This window comes from Eptesicus fuscus, chromosome 13, assembly GCF_027574615.1.
Source record: "Eptesicus fuscus isolate TK198812 chromosome 13, DD_ASM_mEF_20220401, whole genome shotgun sequence".
Lineage (NCBI taxonomy): Eukaryota > Metazoa > Chordata > Mammalia > Chiroptera > Vespertilionidae > Eptesicus > Eptesicus fuscus.
Window position 1 is genome coordinate 11,595,427 of NC_072485.1, and position 22,499 is coordinate 11,617,925.

The 22,499-nt window shown below is 41.6% G+C and overlaps 1 pseudogene; it reads right to left on the reverse strand.

Moving 5' to 3' along the window:
* Positions 1-4,537: 4,537 nt before the first annotated feature.
* On the reverse strand, positions 4,538-9,722 carry LOC103299253 (tRNA (adenine(37)-N6)-methyltransferase-like; annotated as a pseudogene).
* Positions 9,723-22,499: the final 12,777 nt, after the last annotated feature.

Consider the following 22,499-nt stretch of genomic DNA (forward strand, 5'->3'; position numbering starts at 1 on the left):
TAAAGATGATATTTCCATTTGATAGTTTATAATTTTAAGAGCGAGTAAGGATAAAAGATAAAACCTTTAGGGTTTTATAAATCTCTTATAGCTGATACTAAATCCTGTCTAACTAGTTACTACATGGCCTAAAAGAGAGAAGGATAAATAATCCACACTTGGGGGGGGGGGGGAATATTCAGACTTTAGCTTTCAGCAGATTAGAAAGATGTATTTTTACATTGACTAATCAACATTAAGTTATAAAATTAGACATATTATTAGATAACAAAAGAAAATCAATAAAAAGACATCAAGAGTATAAATTTATGGCACTCAAGCAAAACTGTATTCTAATTGTTATGCTGAAAAATTAGCTACATGTGGATTAAATAAAGTAGTTATTTTATATATGATTGAAGAAACTTGTAGCTTATTCAATATATAGCACTGTTCAAAATGCCAAATATTACAAATTACGGTGTAGTTACTGTTTTGCTCCAAGAGAAGACAATTAAACAAGAGTGATGAGGTTTAGAAATAGGAAATTTTAAGGACTAATGATCTAATAATAAAATTTAAATGAAGTGGAATAAAATACATCCTGGACTGAAAGTCAAGAATAGAAGGATCTAAATACTAGCTAGCATTTTTGGCTCTCTAAGTTCATTTCAACAAACATGAAAAATGGAGATAATTATGCCTTTCTACCCCCTATTGCACCCAGGACAAACAAACCAATCAATAAGAAGCCATTCTTGGCCCTCAGGGGAAAGGTAATTTAAATTCACAGGATGACTTTAAGCCCTAAGCCCCATGCTAAATGCAAATACTCACATTTTATTTGCTTAACTATTAACTGGGAGGCCTGGTAAGGTGTCCTCTTGGAATATTATTCAAGATTAAGAAAATGTATTGGGTATAGGATGAAAAAAGTGGTAACAGCTATTTTTGTATCTCTCAAAAAAGCTTTTACAAGGCTTGGAAATTTTCTCCAAGTTATGCAGCTATATGGGCAGTTCAGGACAGGAAGTTATCTCTGTAGCTGCCACCTATCATTTCCTATCACCTGGTAATTATTTTGTACCCATGGGAATATGTCTCCACATGATCTTTCCCTGCTACCCCTTAAAAGTTCTAAATCTTATTGTATTCAATGTGCACGCCTAATGGTAGTTGAGTAAATGAAGGTCCTATCTTAAGTATGACCTTCTTTTTCTTTTTTTTTTTTTAAATATATTTTATTGATTTTTTACAGAGAGGAAGGGAGAGGGATAGAGAGTTAGAAACATCGATGAGAGAGAAACATCGATCAGCTGCCTCCTGCACACACCCCACTGGGGACGTGCCCGCAACCAAGGTACATGCCCTTGACCGGAATCGAACCCGGGACCCTTGAGTCCGCAGGCTGACGCTCTATCCACTGAGCCAAACCGGTCTTGGCATGACCTTCTTTTGATGAATATATGTTCATCAAAAATAACTCTCTCCCTAGACACTCCATCAAAATCATTTTCCTCATAGCACTTGTCACTGAGTCAGATTAGTAAGAAGCTAGAAAAATTCCTTGGCAAGTGGAATGGGGAAACTGAAACAGTTAAAGGGCTGAGCAATTTATAGCCAGATTATAAATTAGGTGATAGTGGAGTAAATGGCTCCACTATCACCTACCACACAGAGGAATGAAGTAGATATTTCTCTGCCCTCATTCATAGAGATAATTGTGAAGACAAACATTGAAGAAAGAAAACCATCTAGTTATGAATGCTTTGGGGGAAAGAAGTTTGCATCATGTTTTCTCAGTTAAATTGGTACAACTCTTTCTTTAAAAAATTGGTTGTTGTGAATCAAGGATCATAAAAATGTTAAAATCCATTACTTAGTCATCTCATTTATTCTTAAAAAAAAAAAACAGTGAAAAAGAGGACAAAATCATATGCAAAGAGATACTAAATTATATGTCTATTATAAATTTTAGCATAATAATATACAAAATGAAAATAAATTATATGTTCATAAATAGCAGTGCTTATGGCACGCAGAAAGAATACTAAGCAGTCATTTATAGTGATCATTATAAAGTTCGTGTGGCTACATGAAAAAATGTACACAATATTTATTAGAAAAATGGGAATATTTTATATACAAGATAATATTTTATATACAAGATAAACACAAAAAATATTTACTGAATGCTGACTTTGTTCCAGGTCCTGGTCTAGGAATTAAGAGAAAGCAGTGAAAAAAAACAAATAAGACACAATTAGCTTGACATTTGCATTTAGTGGAAGAAAATAACAAACAAATAAAAAGAACATATCAGATAGTGATATCTCAGGAAAGAGACCAGGACTAAGGTGGGTGGGCCACAGTATGATCTGGAATGTGTGGGTTCTTGACTTTGTGCAGGAAAGATTTCAAAATACAAGTCCAGGTTATTTTGAGAGTAAGTGTATTAAACTGGGGATAGTGAAATAAAGGAAGGACTTAAGATAGAAGAGGCAAGATCAGAGCAACAGGGGTGGAGCTGCCTTGACCCTTTGGAAATGTGAGGAGAGTCCAGCCTAAGCACAGCTGCCTTGGCCCTTAGAAGGAAAGTCATAGAGGTAGAAGAAGTGAGCCAGCTGGGCTGCATGGACTCAGGAAAAAAAGTTAGAGCCAAAAAGAGGGCCTTTGGGGATAGGTTGAGGGGGTTAGCCAGGACGAGCTGCTGCTGCCCCAGCTCCCCTGGTTACAAGTCTTCTGGGAACCTCTAGAGCTTAGGAGAAAGAAAGCAAAGATACATGCCTAAAGAAAGGAGGAGCAGAAAGGCACAGGCATGCCTGAGGGAGAACGTGCAATGGGTCCTTTGTCTTGAAGCTTTTTATCTGTTTTATAGATGTGAGAATTTTTGGAAGTTCTAAGGGGGGAAGCTCAATAGAATATTCATCATCTTTCCAGATGTGTCCTTTAATATGCTGATTCATCAAAATGAACATATAGAGGGATCAGGGTTATTCTCTGGTCAGTTTCACCTTCAAAGAATGTCACAAAAGAGGGTCAGACACCTAGGTGGCTCTGTCTTAACACAGTCGGTCTAGAATGAATAAACCACTTGCTCTTAAGTGTTCTTGGTTAGGAAAGATACGACCTTGTAATTTATAATCTGGCTATAAATTGCTCAGCCCTTTAACTGTTTCAGTTTCCCCATTCCACTTGCCAAGGAATTTTTCTAGCTTCTTACTAATCTGACTCAGTGACAAGTGCTATGAGGAAAATGATTTTGATGGAGTGTCTAGGGAGAGAGTTATTTTAGATGGAAGAGCTGAGGGAAGATCTCTGAGGAGATGGACTATAGTCAGAGACCCTGAAACTGAGGGCTCATCTCAGCTCTGTGAGGAACACATCTCGTAACCTCTCCCTCTTTCAAGTCCTCTTCAGCTACCAAGTGGCAATAATGATCCTACCTCCCTCTGAGAGGAGATTCCTGAGAGTGAGTCGTTTCCTCCTGTGGGAACAGACTGCCGGGGACTTTGGCTTCTTTGCTACAAGTCCTATCTGCTCTGTTGCATTTCTTGGGAGCAGTTATGTGGTCATTCGGCTTTTGGAGGCCAAGCCAAAAGGAGCTGCTGGTAGGGGTGAGAGTTCTTGAGTCTCCGGTTCACCCAGTCTCCGATTAAAATCAGAACCAAATGCTCTCCCTGAGAGGTGAACACTCAGCCTTGCACTGCGTTTGAAATCACTCATTTTCCTTCTATCTCCCCACTGATCTCTCTCAATGCTTGTTTCTTTAGCTGTTTCCCCCAGTGGTGAGCTGAGGATTCAGTCCGGAGACACCCCTCACGGAGGACTCAGGTGCTGGAGCTAGCTGCCAGCTTCCTTTACTGGCGGACCACGCACGGGGCCTGGAGGAAGGAAGTACTAGTATGTGACACAGTTTGCTCTGTCAAGCCTTCCAGCAGGAAGGTTTTTTGTTTTTTTTATTAGTTTTTTTTTTTCATGTTAAAGTGGATCCTCCCTGACATCACCTTCCAAAAAATAGCAAACTCAAAGGCCATGTGGCCTTAAAGCCATTCTAACTGCTAAAGTCCAGCAGTGAGGTGATGGGCGTCATCCAGGCTGTTGTCTGCCGTGTGTATGTGGCAGCAGCTCAGGTGCCTGTCTCTTGTCAAACTCACAGACATTTCCCTCTGTCTCTATGCAGTAATGGGCCTGAAGTCCTACAAACAGAGCCGATGAGAGAGGGCTTTTTTCACACGCACCTGCTAGACTGGGAGTTTGCACAGAGTTTTGAGCTGAATGGGTAGTAAATTGTTGCCATTGTTGAATCCAGGACAGACCCTTTATTTGCCTTGAGATTCATCCTACCTTTAAGAGCACACAGCACTCCTGGCACACCTGAAGGGTTAAAATAAAGCTGTCCCCTACCCCTTCGCAATCAGCCCCACACAGATTCTCTGTAGCCAAACCAGTGTGTGTCTTAGCCGAAGAGACAGACTGCTCTCAGCCTGCACAGCGCCTGTGGGGGTAGGGAATCATGGATAGGGACTGTGGTGCAGAAGGAACAATGGGAGCGCTGTCACCTGGTGGTCTTATGTTCTGGAGGAGGCACGAGGACCTCTCCAGGGATGTCTGGCAGGATCTGTCTTGTGTAAGGGTTCTCTGTGGATGAATTACTGCCCTCCAACTCCTCTTCCTGGTATGCAATGTCTGAATTAATGTGTATCAACTGCATTACCTCGAAAGCCTTAACACTAGACAGGTGCTCTCCCCACCCAATAGCACGTGTCCTCCTAATCCTACCTGATATTAACAAAACAGTAATAATTCCAAACACAATCTCAATTTTGTTGTGTTTATAGCTGTTTAAAAAAACGAATCTATACTGATAAAAGAGTAATATGCTAATTAGACCAGGAGACCTTCCAGAGACCTTCTGGACGTCCTTCCAGACAAAGCCAGGGGCTTGGCCAGTCTGCATACTGCCCCCAAATGGCCCTCAGCTCCACACCCAGGCCAGCCACGCTCCCCAGCTGGGACCCTCACCCCATGGGGGTGTGGCCAGCTTGCAAACAGCCCTTAGCCCCTCCCTCAGGATGGCCATGCCCCCCAGCAGGGACCCCCATCCCAATGGAGGCATGGCCAGCCTGCAAACCACCCCAGGCCCCTCACCCAGGCCAGCCCCGCCCCCCAAGGGGACCCCTGCCCTGATTCGGGACCCCCTTCAGGGAAGACCAGCCGGCCCCCACCCATGCACCAGGCCTCTATATATACTAATAAAAGGGTAATATGCTAATTAGACTGGGAGACCTACCGAGAGACCTTCCCGGTCATCCTTCCAGACAAAGCCTCGGTAGCAGGGCCAAGGCAAAGGTGGTTAGGGGTGATCAGGCCAGGAGGGGAGGGCAGTTGGGGAGATCAGGCCAGCAGGGGGGGCAGTTGGGGGCAAGCATGTCAGCGAGGGGGGGGTCAGTCGGGGGTGATCAGGCTAGCAGGGGTGGGCAGTTGGGGGCAATCAGGCTGGCAGGGGGGCAGTTGGGGGCAAGAAGGCTAGCAGGCCGGTGGAGGGGCCATTAGGGGCGAGCAGGCTGGCAGCCAGAGTGGTTAGGGGCAATCAGGCAGGCAGACAAGTAAGTGGTTAGGAGAGGGATGTCCCAGACTGGAGAGGGTGCAGGCCGGGCTGAGGGACACCCCGCCCCGTGCATGAATTTCATGCACCAGGCCACTATTTGTACTATAATAAACAATAAGATACTTCTTACATTTTCTCTGTGCAGAACATCTGGTTCTTAAAGATTTGAAATAGAATCTGCTTGACAATACCGACCATGCCACCATGGGTAATTTTATGCATTTTTTGTCCTCCCCTACACTACCATTCTATGCTCTTATAACTGTTTCTGAACCCATGCCTGCCTCACACCTGCTTAGTATTCCAGCTCTGTCTCATCTTATAAGAATGCTAACACTGTGCTCACTGCAGCCTCAGATCGTGACTCTTTTTTTAATCCTCACCTGAGGACATGCTGAGACAGAGAGAGAGAGAGAGAGATCGGGCCCTGACCAGGGATCGAACCTCTCACCCAGGTATATGCCCTGACCAGGAATTGAACTGGCAACCCTTAGGTGCACAGGACATCAGATCCTGACTTCTAAATAACCGTATGGAATTGTTACGAGGACATACAATATACTGCATTGTCATCCAACATGGTTTTCCCACAGAAGATACTCTTTTTTTTTTTAATTTAAAAACGTCCTCACATTTTATTAAAATACATGCTTTTCAAATAAACATATGAACAACTCAAATCAATTAAAGCAGCGAGACCACAAAGTGTTGCTTCTCTCTGCAAAGGAGGCACACTATGAGCTTGTAGGAAAAATCCACCGGTGAACACCAAAGTCAAACAGGCCGTCTCAAAGAGGGCCATGAAGGGGGCCTGGTGCACGCCGCCCGCTGCCAGTGGGGCCACCACTTCCTGCCCTCTCCGGGGCCTCTTGTCTGTGCTCTCCTCTGCAAAGCTCTTCTCCAGGCTCTTCCCAGGCTCTGGCACTCAGCCTCTGGCCACTCTGGGTTCTAGACCCAAGCCTGCTGCTTTCTCTGTGCTTAGGCGAGCTCAGTGGGTTTGGGTTGTCATTGTGTTGCATGTCGTTTCCTCCTGAAGTTCTGTCTTCAGGACATTTAGACTTCTCCTTAGTGTGACTGCAGGGCCATGGTTCATCATATAAATGACTTTGGGTTTATATCGATTGTTCTGTAAATGACAATCCTCTAAAGGCTCAATCAAATTTTGTGGTGAGTGACAATCAGCGACACAGGGCTTCATGTCCAGTACAGGTGTGCCGTGAATCGTGTCAATTCCAGAAAGGTGTATAGCTCCACTGTCTACCTTTCCCAGCGTGGCCAGGGTCAGATCTATTGCTTTGGGACAATGTGAGTCCTTAAGGAGAAAACTCCAGTCTTCCCACCATTTGGCCTAGGAGCCTGAACTTTTACCTTACAGCTCACATGACCATTTTTGTGAAAAACAAGCAAAATCCAAACCTGAGCAACTCTTCTAAACCCATCAAGAAATGTTCACAATTGTTAAAGACTAGAGGCCCGATGCATGAAATTCATGCAAGGGACTTGGCCCTCGCAGCCCCAGTTACCTCCAGGCCCTGGCTGCCCCGTGGCCCCGCAGCCCCCACCCACTGGTCATTCCAGAAGGTCGTTCCGCTGTCAGGTCTAATTAGCATATTAGCTCTTTATTATATAGGATGCTCTTTCTAATTCTCAAATAAGCCCTTGAATGGCGACAATTGGATGGCTGCCTTAGAGCACCATTCTTGGCTGACAAACAGGATTCCAAGGAGCCAATTGGCTCAGTTAAAAGATTCCCCGTCTCCAGAGCTGGCTTCACGCACCCGCTCAGGTCCCTGTGGGGCAAGGCTCTGGAGCCTCCAAGCCTCGTGTGGCCACTGGTCAGAGAACCCACCTGGCACAGTCTAGCTTTCTGCTTCCATCCTCACACCTGGTGTCTACACAGCAGTCACACCCACAAGGTGGTCAGAAGATACTCTTTTGATATCTATAGATACTTTTTAGTTTTATGTTACTACAAATATAATGTACACTATTAATCCACAAGTCATTTTCAATCGCTCAGTAGGCTGTGTATTTAAAAGGAACAAGCAGTAATGCATATTCAGTCATCTGGTCCACCATCTGTCACAAATGTGTTGTTTGGTTATCACTAAAACTGTGATGCAGATTAATTCATAGAGATTTATAAGAATCAACCTTAGAACAAACCTTAAAACATAGTTCGTTTGATTTACTACAAGCTTATCTTTACAATAGAACTCAGACACACAGATTTGCTGCTTTCTTTATGATTAAAACATTGACTTGGGAAAATATCACTATTACAGATCACACTGTGGATTTCTTGTATTATAAAAGCACTAGGGGCCCGGTGCATGAAATTCGTGCACGGGGGTCGGGGGTGTCCTCAGCCCAGCCTGCCCCCTCTCACATATTAGGAGCCCTCAGGGGATGTCATACTGATGGCTTAGGCCTGCTCCCTTTATGGGAGGCGACTGGGCTGATCAGGGGAAGGCGCCAGCCCCATCACCCTGCTGCTGCAGCCACTGCCAGTCACTGCAACCACCAAGGTGTTTTCATCAACACGGACTCCAGTCCCTTCACTATGAAAAAATGACAACTTTCTTTAGGCATTTTTAAGATGTGTCTTTCATAGGATATGACATTTCTTTCTTTCTTTTTTTTAATCCTCACCTGAGGATATGTTTCCATTGATTTTTAGAAATGTGGAAGAGAAAGGGAGAGACAGAGAGAAACATCAATGTCAGAGGGACATTTTGTTTGGTTGCCTCTTGCATGAGCCCTGACCTGGGCCCTGGCCAGGGATGAGCCTGCAACTTAGGTACATGCCCTTGATCAGAATTGAACCCAGACCGTGCTGTCTGCAGGCCAACGCATTATTCACTGAGCCAGTCCGGCTAGACATTTCTTAGCCTTCCAGCAGAGGACCTTCATTTTTTTCTCCAGGAGTGTGGTGGAAAAAGCCTAGATCACCTTTTTGGATTCTTATTACCCAAGTTACTAAGAATATTACCAGTGGCATAGAGGGAGCATAGCCAATGAGCAGTCAGAAAAGGTACATAGATCAAGTGGGTTAGAAACTCAGTTCACACCGATCTCCAGCTCTGCCCCTGCCCAGGCCTAAAGCCTCTGGGCCTGGGCAGGTGCCCTCCAGCTCCCTCCAATTGCTGGCTCCGCCCAGGCCTAAAGCCTATGGGGCCCCCAGCTCCCACCAATCACTGGCTCCCTCTCCTTCCAATGGCTGGCTCCCTCTCACTCCGATCGCTGGCTCCCTCTTGCTTGGATGGCTGGCTCCCACTCGCTCTGATCACTGGCTCTGCTCCCTCGGATCATTGGCTCCCTCTCCCTTCGATCGCTGGTTCTGCTCCCTCCAATTGATGGCTCCCTCTCCCTCAGATCACTGGCTCCGCTTGATCCAATCGCTGACTCTGCTCCCTCAGATGGCTGGCTCCCACTCGGTCTGATGGCTGGCTCCTGCTCGCTCCAATTGCTGGCTCCCTCTCGCTCCCATCACTTGCTCCTGCTTCCTCCCATCATGGGGCCTGGGCCCTGGGCCCCCCAGCTCCCTCCGATTGCTGGATCCACCCCTGCCCACCTCCCTCCGATGGCTGTGCCAGCTCTGCCACTGCCCCCTTGGCTCCAATCACAGGCTTGGCCCTGCCCAGAAGCCCCCTGGCTCAGGCCCTTCCCAGGCTGCTCAGGGCCCAAGTGGGTCCTACCTTGGAGTGATCTGGGTGCCAAGGTTGTTCCTGGATGGAGGCCGCTGGGCGTCTATGTATGCAAATTAGCCTCCAACTTTGTTGGGTTAATTTGCATACTCGCTCTGATTGGCTGTGGGTGTAATGAAGGTATGGTCAATTTACATGTTTGTCTATTATTAGGTAAGATAAGTATTACTCAGGTTGTTCAATCTGTAGATACCATTGCAGTCAGATTAGACTCAACATGTTATATCCTAAAAAAATCTCCCATAGTATTTACCTGCTTATAATAATTCTTGGCTCTAGATCAGTAAGAGACTTTTAAATTCAAAACATGATATTAACCAGGTGTCCCTTAATGGGAAGTTTTTGGGGGCATTCCTACAGGTTCTCTACCTATCAAAGGTCTGACCTTTCATGGGAGCTTCACTCCAAAGATGACCTCCAGCCATTTTTCCCCTCGGTGTGTTCATACTGAAGGTCACATTCAGAGGAAGAGCTTCTTTCTTCTCCCTAAATCTGGACTAGTCAACAGAAAGCAGGGAAGCGGTGTACTGGGACCTCCAAGCCCAGGCCTGAGAAGCTGGAAGCTTTTTTGAAGGGCTTGTTATCTGGATGATCCCTCTTAGAGCCCAGCTTCCATTCTGTGGGAAGCCCAGGCCCCATGGAGAAGCCGTGTTAGCCCAGTTGACATCCCCAGATGAACTCCCACCTGAAAGTCAGGGCCTCCTGCCAGTCCACTCGACATTCCAGCGTAACCTAGGATGACTCAGCACATTGCTGAAGTCACATGAAGGAGGAGAACCATCCAGCTTAGCCTAGGCAACCCACAGAACCACAAGACATAGGAAATGGTTCTGTTACAATGTTAAGCTGGATGCTGGATAACACTAGACAAATAAAATGCCTTGTCAGAACCCTGTGCCCACCAGGAGGTAGGGTCTCCAGTGGGCAGCTGTTAGGTGCATCCGGTACCGTTCCCTGGGCGCAGTTTCTCCCCTGCACTCAGTACTTTCCCATTGTGCCCCGCTTGGGGCTCCTGCCCTCTCTGCGATTTTCCTGTTATTCTCATTTCAGGTGTCACAAGAGACAGCTAAGCGGCCAAGAAGAGCAGCTCTGGACCCAGATTCCTGCAAATGCTTGCGCCTGCAGCCGGCTTAACTGCTAACCTCGACCCACATAAGAAACATATAAATACCCCACCTCCCTGCTCTTGCTGGCCAACATCACTTTGGTCTCAGCCCTTCTGTTCGCAGAAGAAACTACATTTATCAATTTTGCTTTTTAATTTCATTTGGCCTGGTTCCTCTCGGCATTGGCCTAGCAGCAGGTATATCTTCTGTGGGAGAAAAAATATTGCCAGTCCTGACATTTACCAAGGGACTTTTTTATGCGCCTGTCAACAGTTGGGGTTTCCCTGAGAACAAAAACTATCAAACTCCATCACTCTGGAACAGGGAGAAGCAGATGGGGGTTCTCGATATTATTCCTACACTTATTGATACCTGATTTTTATATTTGTCTTGTAACTTTTTTTTGTATTTTTTTTCCCTATTTGCATGACAAGCTGTTCAGAGTAATGGAGACAAGTACAGGCTTCTTCCCTGAGTATATCCTTGACACTATACTTGAGTCTCTGTAGTCTGTTTTTCTGCCTGTAAGAGGAGTATAGCAATATCTAATTTGCAAGATTGTATAGGATGAAGTAAACAGACTTAAGTGTTTTCTATAATATCTTAAATGCACTTCCAAATTTATGCTTTCTATCTAGGGTATTGCTATGTATATATTTTTTGCTTTGTCTTGTATATTATGAAGACTTGACATGTTTAAATGATGAAATTTTTTATTTAGGTTTGGAAACAATATATTTATCACTTTTTTTTCCCAGGAGGCTTTCCTGGCAGTGTATGAATGGGCACTTTGCCTCATATGATAAATTATAGCAGTACCACAAACTGTCCTGAGGCAAATCGCTTCCTGAAGTGAATATGATTAAACTCGGTAGGGGAGTGATGGATCACTGACTCTCCTAAGAGTTTGTCTACACAGCCATTAGAATGGCCTTCCTAGCCAGGCAAGGCTAAAGTGTTATAAATGGCTCTGATTTGTAATAATGAGACTAACCAGAATGGGTCTCTTCAGGAAGCAAGAGTCTGAAGTGGTAACCTTTTTTTTTGTTTTGTAACCAAGTACAGCACTGAGACTTGTACTTCCTAGTTGTAGCCTATTTTCATATTATTTAGAAATTGAGTCCACTTGAGTGGATAAATCAGATAATGGCATCTGGTGAAGCATGATTTTGAAACTTTAAAAAATTAAATTTGAAATATTGGCATTCTTTAGACTTCATATAGGAAGCAGAAAATCTAATCTCTTTGTTATCTAAACTTACCTGTGAGGAAATTATACGTGTGAACTTCTCAGTTCCTGTAATCCTCCGGGTCCCAGGAAGCTGACCCTTCCCTAAGGAAACTCTCTTCCAGGATGTCTTGACTTGTATGCCATTAAAGATAAGAGAGGGTCAGTGCTCCTCAAGAATTTTACTGCTCTTAAAGGAGCCTAACACATGAAAATTTAACTAAATAGATGCAGCCTGAATATAGATGTTTGTTTACTTTTTATTTCAGTCTCCTAAATGGCATGCTTTCTTAAAGTTTTGGAATGGAATTCAATGTGATCCGAGTTTTTCTGGCATGCCTGTGCATTTTATGGCTCACATCTATGTAACTTCAAACAGCTGCATGCTGTGTAGGTATGTGAAAGAGCTCCTTTAAGAGCAGTAAAAAGCTTTAGGAGCATTGGGTACCCTCCCAAGGAACACAATGCGGAAGCCTATAGGAAAATGAACTAGGGAACAAAGCACAGGAAGTGATCAATGGACTCACTGTTCCTCACCAAAGCCTCAGAAATAAGTTGGGTCTAGACTAAGGTGACCAGACGTCCCGCTTTTGGCGGGACAGTCCTGATTTTTAACAATTTGTCCCGCGTCCCGCGGCATTTTAAAAAAGTCCCGATTTTTGGAAAGAATGCACCACAAGCTAGGGAACGGCAGGAGAACGGGAAGGGAATATACAGTTTTCGGCGGCCATGTGGCTATTTAGCCAGGATATGAGTTTTATATTATTTTTGTTAATTTTATCATGTTAAACTTTAATAATAACAACTAATTGTTGAGAACTGATTATCGAGAACTGCTTATCAAAGTTCGCATTGTTGGTCAGTTGTTAGAATTCGACCACCATTGTTTGGACTTAATGAACAATGGCATTTTTTGGGATTGGCAATGACGAAAACAGTTTGTAACTGTCTCTCAGACGATACACATCGTACTGCGTGCTAGTAAGCTAGTTAAACAAGTGATGTCATTACAAATCAGCTATTCAGAGAATTTAGGTAAGTAATTTATTTATTTATTTCATAAATACATACATTTTCTTGAATTTAGCAGACAGTACTCGTATTATTTATATTTTATAGCGGCAACAAAAAGTCTAGCGCCGGCCTTGAAAGTGACACTTACGACTTACGTTACGGCAAATTCATGACCTTTTAAACAACGACAGCAATCTACTAAAAAAAATCCACTCAAATGAGAAATATGCCAAAGAATAAAATAATACTATACATAATTTTTTATTTATTATATTTGTAAATTGTACTTATGTTGAAATTTTAAAAAATATATTACAATACTATTTTTGCATTCTATGAAAATTTTTGTTGCTCCATATAGACCAAATTTTTTTTTAATATATTTTATTGATTTTTTTACAGAGAGGAAGGGAGAGGAATAGAGAGCGAGAAACATCGATCAGCCGCCTCCTGCACATCCCCTACTGGGGATGTGCCCACAACCAAGATACATGCCCTTCACCGGAATCGAACCTGGGACCCTTCAGTCCTCAGGCCGACGCTCTATCCACTGAGCCAAACCGGTTTCGGCTAGACCAAATTTTTAATCAAGGACTCCCCCTCCCCCCACGTCAATGGTGCCCCGCTTCACCAATGTTAAAATCTGGTCACCTTAGTCCAGACTGGAAGGGGAAAAGGTCTTTCTCTGGCGCCTTCCTTGAGGACCTAAACCAGCACTGTGATGTACAAAGAAAGGCCCAGGTGCCTGCTTCACCGCCCTTCACCTGCTCTTCCATCTGTCTGGAATGTTCTGCCTGTCATCTTTCTCAGCCAGTTCCTGCTCACCTGCCAGGTTTCAGCCTAAATGTCACCCCTTCAGAAAAGCCTTCCATCTGAAGAACGTACTGACCCTATCCTGCACCCCCCCCCCCACCTTGATTTATCTCCTTGCAGGTATCGCCATCTCTAATTATTCATTCTATCTGTAGTCCATCTTCCCACTAGAATATGACCTCTGTAAAGCAGGATTTGCCTCATTCATGTATTTATGTCCCCAGTTCAAATACAAGAGTGTTTACATGCATATTAGTCAAATGAATGAATGAATGAGAGCCTTAGGTAAACATGCAAATGTTTACCTTTAGTGTGTGTTTATAAAACTGCATTGTCTATAAAATCCTGGAGGAAAGATAGTTTGTGGATACACAGAGACGCTTTAGGGGGAGGAGGCTAAATTTTCTGCATGTGACTAGCTCCCTTGTAGATTCCCTTTGCTAGCCTTAGATTCCAGAGCACCTCCTGTTGTCACTAAGAACATGTCTTGATTGCCTTGCTTGGCTCTGATTTGATATGTGCTCTCTGAACACTCAATTTCGTACCACTTAAGTCAGACATAATTGAGAAGGGAGATGAGCTGCTACTGGTGCAGATGTACATATCCCCAAAACAAACAAAGAAACAAACAAAAATAATGAGCAGGGAAAATTCCATGGATTGCTGCTGTGAGGAAGAAAGTGGTCTTAGAAATGAAAGATCTGAGTTTTAGGCCTTGCTCCACAGCTCTTATCCCCTTCACAAGAGGCCTCTTTGAGCCTCAATTTTGTGAATTATTGTGTTGGGGTAAGAGCAACTGCCCTAACTTGCTCTCAGAGTTTCTGTGAGAAATCATGACATGGAAAGCACTTGAAAGACTGTAAAGCTCTCTATCCATAAAAGGAATTGTTTTTAGAATATAACATAGATAATAAGTTCCATAACTTGTAGACAAAAGCCTGTGAACAGAGGACATAACACCATACACAAATTCCATATTCTCATATGGTCCTGCCACTGAGAAAGTCAATATTATATATTTATTCCACAACATGTATCAAATTTTTCTATCTTCCAGGCTCTAGGGTAGACACTGGGTGAATAAGAGACATAGTATGTGTCTACATAGATTACAAACTAGTGGAGAAGATGATTTGGGAATAGTGGTAGCATATAAGTGATATGTCAGGGTTAGTGGCAGGTACTCCAGGAAGGATGAGCAAAAACATTGTTTCCTGAAGGAAATATAGATAATCTAAAACCTGAAATAGAAATAGGAATGATGAGGTTAAAGGGTAGAGGAAAGATTGCTTTTAGGGGGGATGGGCTTTTTAAAGTCCAGGAGTGAAGAGAAGAGATCATAGGGATTTTGAGGAAAACAGAAATTGTAGATATGTATGAAGTTCAGTGTGTAAGATGGGGAGTGAGGTGGAGAAGCTAGGCTGGAGTCAGGAATTGATGGAGTTTAAACTTTATTGTGAGGTTGATAGAGGGATCTTGAAGGATTTCAAAGCATGGCAGTAAAATGAGATTATTTTAGAAGGGTTACTTTGACCATAGCAGTGCATATAGGAAAAGCGGTACCAACGATGTAAGTTAAGAGGTTGAATAAGGAACCTAGGCAAGAGATGGATGAGAATGATGTCAGGGGGGCGGAGGGTGGATTGAAATGCAGGTACTTGGTTTAGTGAGGGGTGTGAGTGAGATCACACAGTCTGAGTCTCCCCTGCCCACTCTTGGTGGAGGCTGTCCCTTTCATTCTAAGATTCGGGGTCAATAAATACTATTGTTCCTATTGCTTCAGACTTTAAATTAGTCCAAATTCTCAACCAGGAAGTAGAAGAAAGCTCCAGAGTGGCTTCACTATTTTTCTTGGATCTATTCTTAAGTATCCTATTGGGTTTAGGAAGGAAAGAAACCTGATGCATATGAAAGTTTGTGCTGTGGCTTCTTCTTCAAAAAAACCAATATAGAAAAGCTACACTTTTAAAAAATATATATTTATTGATTTCAGAGAGAAAGGGAGAAGGAGTGAGAGATAGAAACATCAATGATGAGAATCATTGATTGGCTGACTCCTGCATATCCTACCCCTGGGGATCAAGATGGGGGGAGAGAGAGAGATAGAAACATTGATGAGATAGAAATATCAACATAGCTCGGCTGCCTCCTGCATACCCCCCTCCAGGGATGGAACCCACAACCCTGGTATGTGCCCTGACTGGGAATTGAACCGGTGACCTCTTGGTTCAACCACTGAGCCACTCCAGTCGGGTACCCACATAATGCTTTAATTTTTTCAATGAATTGCCAACATTTTAAAATTACGGTACTTTACATGTATCTTGAATTTCTAGCTTCTTTTAGAAAATTGTGAGATCTGACCAAGGTTTCCTGCAGAAAAATGATGAGTTGGAGTTCAGCTTCAGTATTTAACAGAGTGCAGCATAGCATATTGCAGTACAGCGTAAAGTTTATACCTTGTACTCTCCAGTTTACAGTAATTCTATTTCCCATTGCATTTCTATCATTGAGGCCAAGCGTCAGAATGCCTGCCTGGTAATCTTGCTTAAGCTAGAATTTAAAAGACTGAATTTCTTGTGATGTATTCACATTTCTCTGATGTTAAAAAACGAAAAGGTAGCCCAAGAAGGCTGCATGCTTAAGGACAAATGAATAAAAAAGTATTTTTTGAGGTTTTGGAAAATTCTGCTTACTTACATGAACCCCTGGTTCATCAAATCTGTGATACCTGTTTAATCTTTCTATTTTGTTCATGACAGCTTCGGAATGGACGCGCAGAGAGGCCCAGAATGGATGCCTGGGTATTTTTTTAAAGCTCCCAGGAATCTTCAAGCAGGTTGAGAATCACTAGGTTAACAACAGAGCTGGTTGTCGCCAGAGCCCGGGCTCCTGCCCTAAGGATGAAGCCGATGTGTGGGTGGCTCATCTGGGAGGAGAAGCAGGGCTGGCTGTGAACTCCTCCCAGGAGCCGGACAAAGCCTCCTCCGTTCAATTCCAGTGAAACAAAAGGCCTTTTGTGTTTCCCTTTCATTTCATATTTTCTAAGCTCTGCTTATTTCTGTTTACTCTTTTGCTGGCAAATATTTTTAAAAATCTGTCTAATTTAACACAGCACTAGCCTATTTCTAACAAGATTGAAATTGGGAACAGCTGTGTATAATATTGATGTGTCATCACCCCCTCCAGCAGGAAAGGGCATAATTGACAGAGTGGGGAGTGATGGAGAGATGAACCATTTCCTACTGGACTTGAAGTTCAGAAAGTTATAGGGTCATTTTTTTCCCCCTGAAGATCAAATGAAAGTATGCTAGAATAAATCTGTCAGTGATCCTACTGTTGACAGCCAGGGGGAAGCAAGAGTGAGAATATATAAAAATTGAAAAGAGCAAAGAGCCCAGGTTTCCTACACGCAGGCAGCAAGTGCACAGAGCATAACAGAGCCATGAGCTTCCCTCAAGAATTTCACACATCAGTTTGGGAGCTATACTGACAGCAAACAGAATTAAGTGAGGACTAGGTTTTAGGAGTGGCTTAGCTCAATAGACTTCTGATCTAGCATTTCTCTATAAAACATATATCTTTGTTGTGGTCCCCCCAAAAAAGGAGGCATGTCAAATTAATCTGTTTGTTTAAATATTTAACACCCTGGAGGTAAAGCCCTTGAACTTGGTATCTAATTATCAGTTCAATCATGAGCAAATTATCAATCATGTTGAAGCACTCAACATTTTTCAGCATTAATGGATCACTCATTTTGGAGAAAACACAGAACTAGGCACTCTGGATTAGCATCAACTTGTAAATGCTTGAGCCGATTACTGAAGATTCTCAAAATTTCAGAATGAGTTTTATTTTAGTGGAGAGTCTTAACTTGGAGGGCGGCAGTAGAATCTGTGAACCCACATAGAAGAACCACTTAAAAACGTTGAGCTTGAAATATTATAATCCCTGCTGTATGCTACACCTCGACTCTCCTGTACTCCAAGTATTTGGGTGCAGGGAGACAAGTAAATTAGCAAGTGAAATGACCACAGCTGGGTTTTCATGGGTTGTCCTATCCCATGGGGGTTCTACTTTACTTATGCTTAATCTGTGGATCTAACTGCTCCATAGGTTAAGTAATGTCAACTGATTGTCATTGGTGTCAGGTCAATGCCAACAGGAATCCCCAATTTGAAATGTGGTGAAGCCTGGAAACTTTATTCAGGGCATCAGCTCAAGGGGCTGTTAGGTGGCCCTGGGGCAAGGACCCTTCCAGCTTAGCAGCTCTGCTCTGCCCTTCTCTGTTCTGTGGTACTCCCCTGCTGGGCAGCTCCCATCTGGGCCAGACATCTTTGGTGTTTCATTGGCCCTTCAGTTTCAGCAGGAGAAACAGTCTTCAGTCTTGGTTGGAAAGAGAAAGGGAAACTGGATCATAGAGACAGGAGTCCCCGCCCCTGGTCCCTGATTGGTCCATCCTCATGCAAACGAGTACTCCATATAATTGCAGTTTTATTGGTCCAAAAGGCACTGTCCTGATTGGTCAGAACGGAGCTTATCTAATTGTTTGGTGAAGATGCTGTGGGAATATAGCTGCATGGATCCAATCAGATGGGGGAAATCTCAGTCCTATGGATTGAAAGAGGATTCCAAGAACTCCTTTATAAAGGGCTTGCTCAGATGACAGGAACACAGTGCAGGTCAGTGCACAGGCTTCGCCCTGAAGTGCAGTTTGCTTGAGAGGCCCCTGTGTACCAATGGCTTCTAGGCTCTGTCTTTAAAAATTGAGCCCAGTGAAGCTCCCAGGGCCACGATGGTGGTTTCTCCAAGTATTCTTCAATACATTTGCACTCATGCCATATAATGATTATCAGTCTTAAAATTACTTAAATTCGATCTGATTCTCTGCCCATGTATGTGCAAGCTATATAACCTAGAACAGCATGCTGGGTGTTTCTAAACTTCAGTTTCCTCATCTGTAAAAGTGAAATAATAATGGGTTCTACTCCATAAAGCCATTGTGGAAATTAAGTGAGATAATGTATGTTTTAAAAAATACATACGGGTGTCCCAAATTTTGAAAATGAAATGTATTTTCATAAACACTGCTTTTATAATTATTCAACATGTGTATACATTTTGGGGGGGACACTCTATATATGGGTCACAATCAGTAGTTACTGTTAGACATCATCTTTATACTCATCACTACCATCCGATCTTCACCTGCTGTTTATGTATAATAGTGTTGCTTTCACAGCTTCTCTTTTTTGAAATCTCCAGTCTTTGCAGTTAGTTTTTCTCCACAGCTTTCCTTAGCACTTTGTTTAAACCTTTATTACTCTAAAACTAAATTACAGTCTGGCTTGTAACAGAGAATTTATTTCCCTAATACACAGTGAACTCCTTAAGAGCAGTTTCCATGTCTTATTTATTTTTATTTCCCTAGGACATACTAAAGTGACTGAGTCTCAGAACATGTTTTCTGTATTAAGTGTTTCTGGGTGACTAGACACTATTACTAAATTGGTCTTATCCAGGTACTGTGGAGCACTGCTGTGATAAAGATCCTCTTCATGATTTGAAGAGGATACAATAGAAAACAATGACCAGAATATTCATGCATTTTAGTAGAACTTATTTGTAGTTGTAAAAACATTAGAAAGTACTAGAAAATGTCAAGAAGTGAAAAAAAATTACCAAATAATCCCTACAATATAAGGCAATTACATATTTTTGACATATGTATTTTTTAGTGTTTTAATATATTTTAACAAAGGTAAGCTCACACTTGTGTGTATACATACACACATTATAAATGTCATATTCTTCTCATTTCGCTTAAGGCTAAATTAGTAAACTCTTCCAATAAAATTTAAAATCTGTAAATATTATTTTAATATCTATATAGAGAATCATCATCTATGCATAGGAATTGTTTTTATTCCTTCCTTTTCGATTTGAATGTACTTCATTTCCTTTGTCTAGCTCATTGGGCAGGCTGGAACTTCAGACTATGATTAAAGTAGTAGTGAGGGGACATCCTTTCTGTGTGTGTGTGTGTGTGTGTGTGTTGTTAATCCCCACCTGATTGGTTGCCTCCCAAAGGTACCTGGACCGGGGCAAGAGATTGAACCTGCAACCCAGGTAGATGCCCTTGACCAGGAATCGAACCTGTGACCCTCGGTGCTTGGGCTGATGCTCTAACCATTTAGCAACACCAGCCAGGGCCCATTCTGTGTTCTTTTACTCTTAGCAAGAGAGCTTTCAATCTTTCACCTTTAAATATGATGTTAGCTTTGCTTTTTAAAATTAAGTTGGATTTCTCCTGTTTCTAGTTTTCTTAGAGATTTCATCATAAACATTGTTGAATTTTTTTCAAATGCTTTGTGTATACTTGTGTATATGTGTTTGCATCAATTAACATGATCATGTGATTTTTCTTTTTTAGCCTGTAAATATGGTTGGCTGGACTAATTTATTTCCAAATATTGAATAAGCCTTGCATCTCTGGAATAAATCCAGTGTGGTTATTGCCTGTAATTCTTTTTACATATTGCAAAATTCCATTAGTTAATATATGTTGTTAAGAATATTTATATCTATGTTTATGAGGATTATTGGTCTGTAGTTTTCCTTTCCTATAGTGTGCTTGTCTGGTTCTGGTCTCAGGGTAATTCTAGATTCATAAAAAGAATTGGGAAGTTTCATTTCTTCCTCCAGTTGCTTGAAGAGATTGTGTAGAATTGATGTTAATTCTTTAAGTGTTTGGTAGATTTCTCCAATGAAACCATGTTAGCCTGGAGATGTTGTAAAGGGTTTTTAAATAACAAATTACATTTCTTTAATAATTATATGGTTATTCAAAATATATTTTTATATTCTGTATTTTGACCTTTTCAAGAAATGCATCCATTTCATCTCAGTTATAAAATGTGTGTGCACAGAGTTGTTTCTTATATTTCCTTAATGTAATACGGATGTTTGCAAAATCTATATAGATATCCTCTTTCTTATTCCAGTTGTGGGTAAGCTGTGTCTTTTCTCTTTTTTCCTGTTAGTCTTGCGAGAGGCTTTTCTGTTTCCTTTTCCCTGGTTTCCTCAGGGTTACAGTGCCCATTCCCCTCCCCCATGGTGTGTGGCTGGAGTTCAGTGCTCTCTCTCTCTCTATCTTGCTCTGCTGCTTCTTTCCCTCTTCCCTGGTCCTTTAGCTATAGATAGCAAGCTTTTTTTTGTGTGTATTTTTTTTTCTTTTTTTGGTATGCCCATTACTCTTTTTGGTTTGCTGGCTTCTTAAGCTCTAAGTCTGGGATTTGTAAGATAAAATGAAAACCCAAGAAACTCACCACCATGTTGTTCTATGGGTCCCAAGTTCCCTAGCTGATCTGCATTATTTTCTCCATCTTTCAGAGTCCTTCTGTGTTTATTTTCTATGTAATGTCCAACCTGTTCAATTGTGCTCAGTGAAATGAACAGGAAAAAAGCGCATCTATCTCCTTCCCAGAAATGGAAATCTGTACACAAGTATTTATATGAGAAAGATCTGTATGTTAACAACTTTGAAACATGGATAAAACAAGTCTAAGAACTAAGTAAATGGAGAAATATAAGTGTTTATGGATTGTAAGACTCAATACTGTTAAGATATCAATTCTTTCCAGACTGATCTATAGATTCAATGCTATCCCAATAATAATCCCAGCAGAATTTTTAATAGAAATCAACAAGCTGCTTCTGACATTTGTATTTAGTAAAGGAATCTAGATTACCCAAATAATTTTTTAAAAAAGAAGAATGTTGAGGAATTCACACTAATAATTGCAAGCCTTGAGATTAAGCTATGGTAATCAGGACAGAGTTGGCAAAGGGAAAGACACATGCATGAATGGAAAGTAATACAAAGTCTAAAAATAGATCCACACATATATGGCCAATCGATTTTCATAAAATTATCAATTTAAATCAATGCATAAAAATAATCTTTTCAACAACTGACACTGGGACATGTATATAAAAAATTAACCTCAATCTGTAACTCACATCATATACAAAAATTAAGTCAAAATCAAACACATACCTAAATGCAAAATCTTCACCAAAATAGATATAGAAATGACAAGCAGTCATATGAAAAGAATCTCACTATCATTAGACATCAAGAAACGCAAGTTAAAACCATAATAAAATACCACTTAGAACTTAGATAAGCTTGGAATGGCTTTTAAAAAAATCTGTTGAGGTTATAGAGTAATATGAACTCTCATACATTGGGTCAAGGTGCAAAATGGTACAGCAACTTTGAAAATCAGAGTAGCAATTTCTTATAAAATTAAAATGAATTTGCATAAGACCCAGCAATCCCACTTCTGGGTATTTGCTCAAGTGAAACGATAACATATGTTCATACAAAAATTTGTATGGAAATATTCATAGAAGCTTTATTCATAATTGCCCAAAAGTGAAAATCCAAATGTTTATCTAGTGAATAGATAAGGAAACAATAGTACAATGGAATACTACTCAGCAATAAAAGGAATGAATTACTGATAACGTATAACAATGTGAATGAAACTCAAAAGCTTTAAACCAAATGAAATTAGCCTCACTCAAAAGGTTACATACTAAAATATAAATCCCATTTATACTACACTGTGAAATAGATATATCTATAGAAACAAACAAACAAAAAAACCCTGAAAGGTGATTTTCAGAAATAGGGTAGAGACATAAAGGGATTTTAGATTAATGGAAATGTTTAGTACTTTGATTTTGGTGGTAGTGTTTTGTTTTGTCTTTTAATCTTTGATTTTTATTTATTTTTTTCTCTTTCTTCTAGCCTCTTTTATTTTTATTTATTTTATTTTTATTGTTGATCTTAGAGGGGTGGGGGTTGGGAAACTGAGGGAAAGAAGGTAAAGAGATTAGCCAAAGAGCATACATGCATAGTCAATAGACACAGACAACAGTGTGCTGAAAGCTGGGACTGGGGGTAGGAGGTCACTGGGTGGAGGTGGTGGTAGCTCTTATAGGACTATTGTCAAAACTTATGTAGTCATACA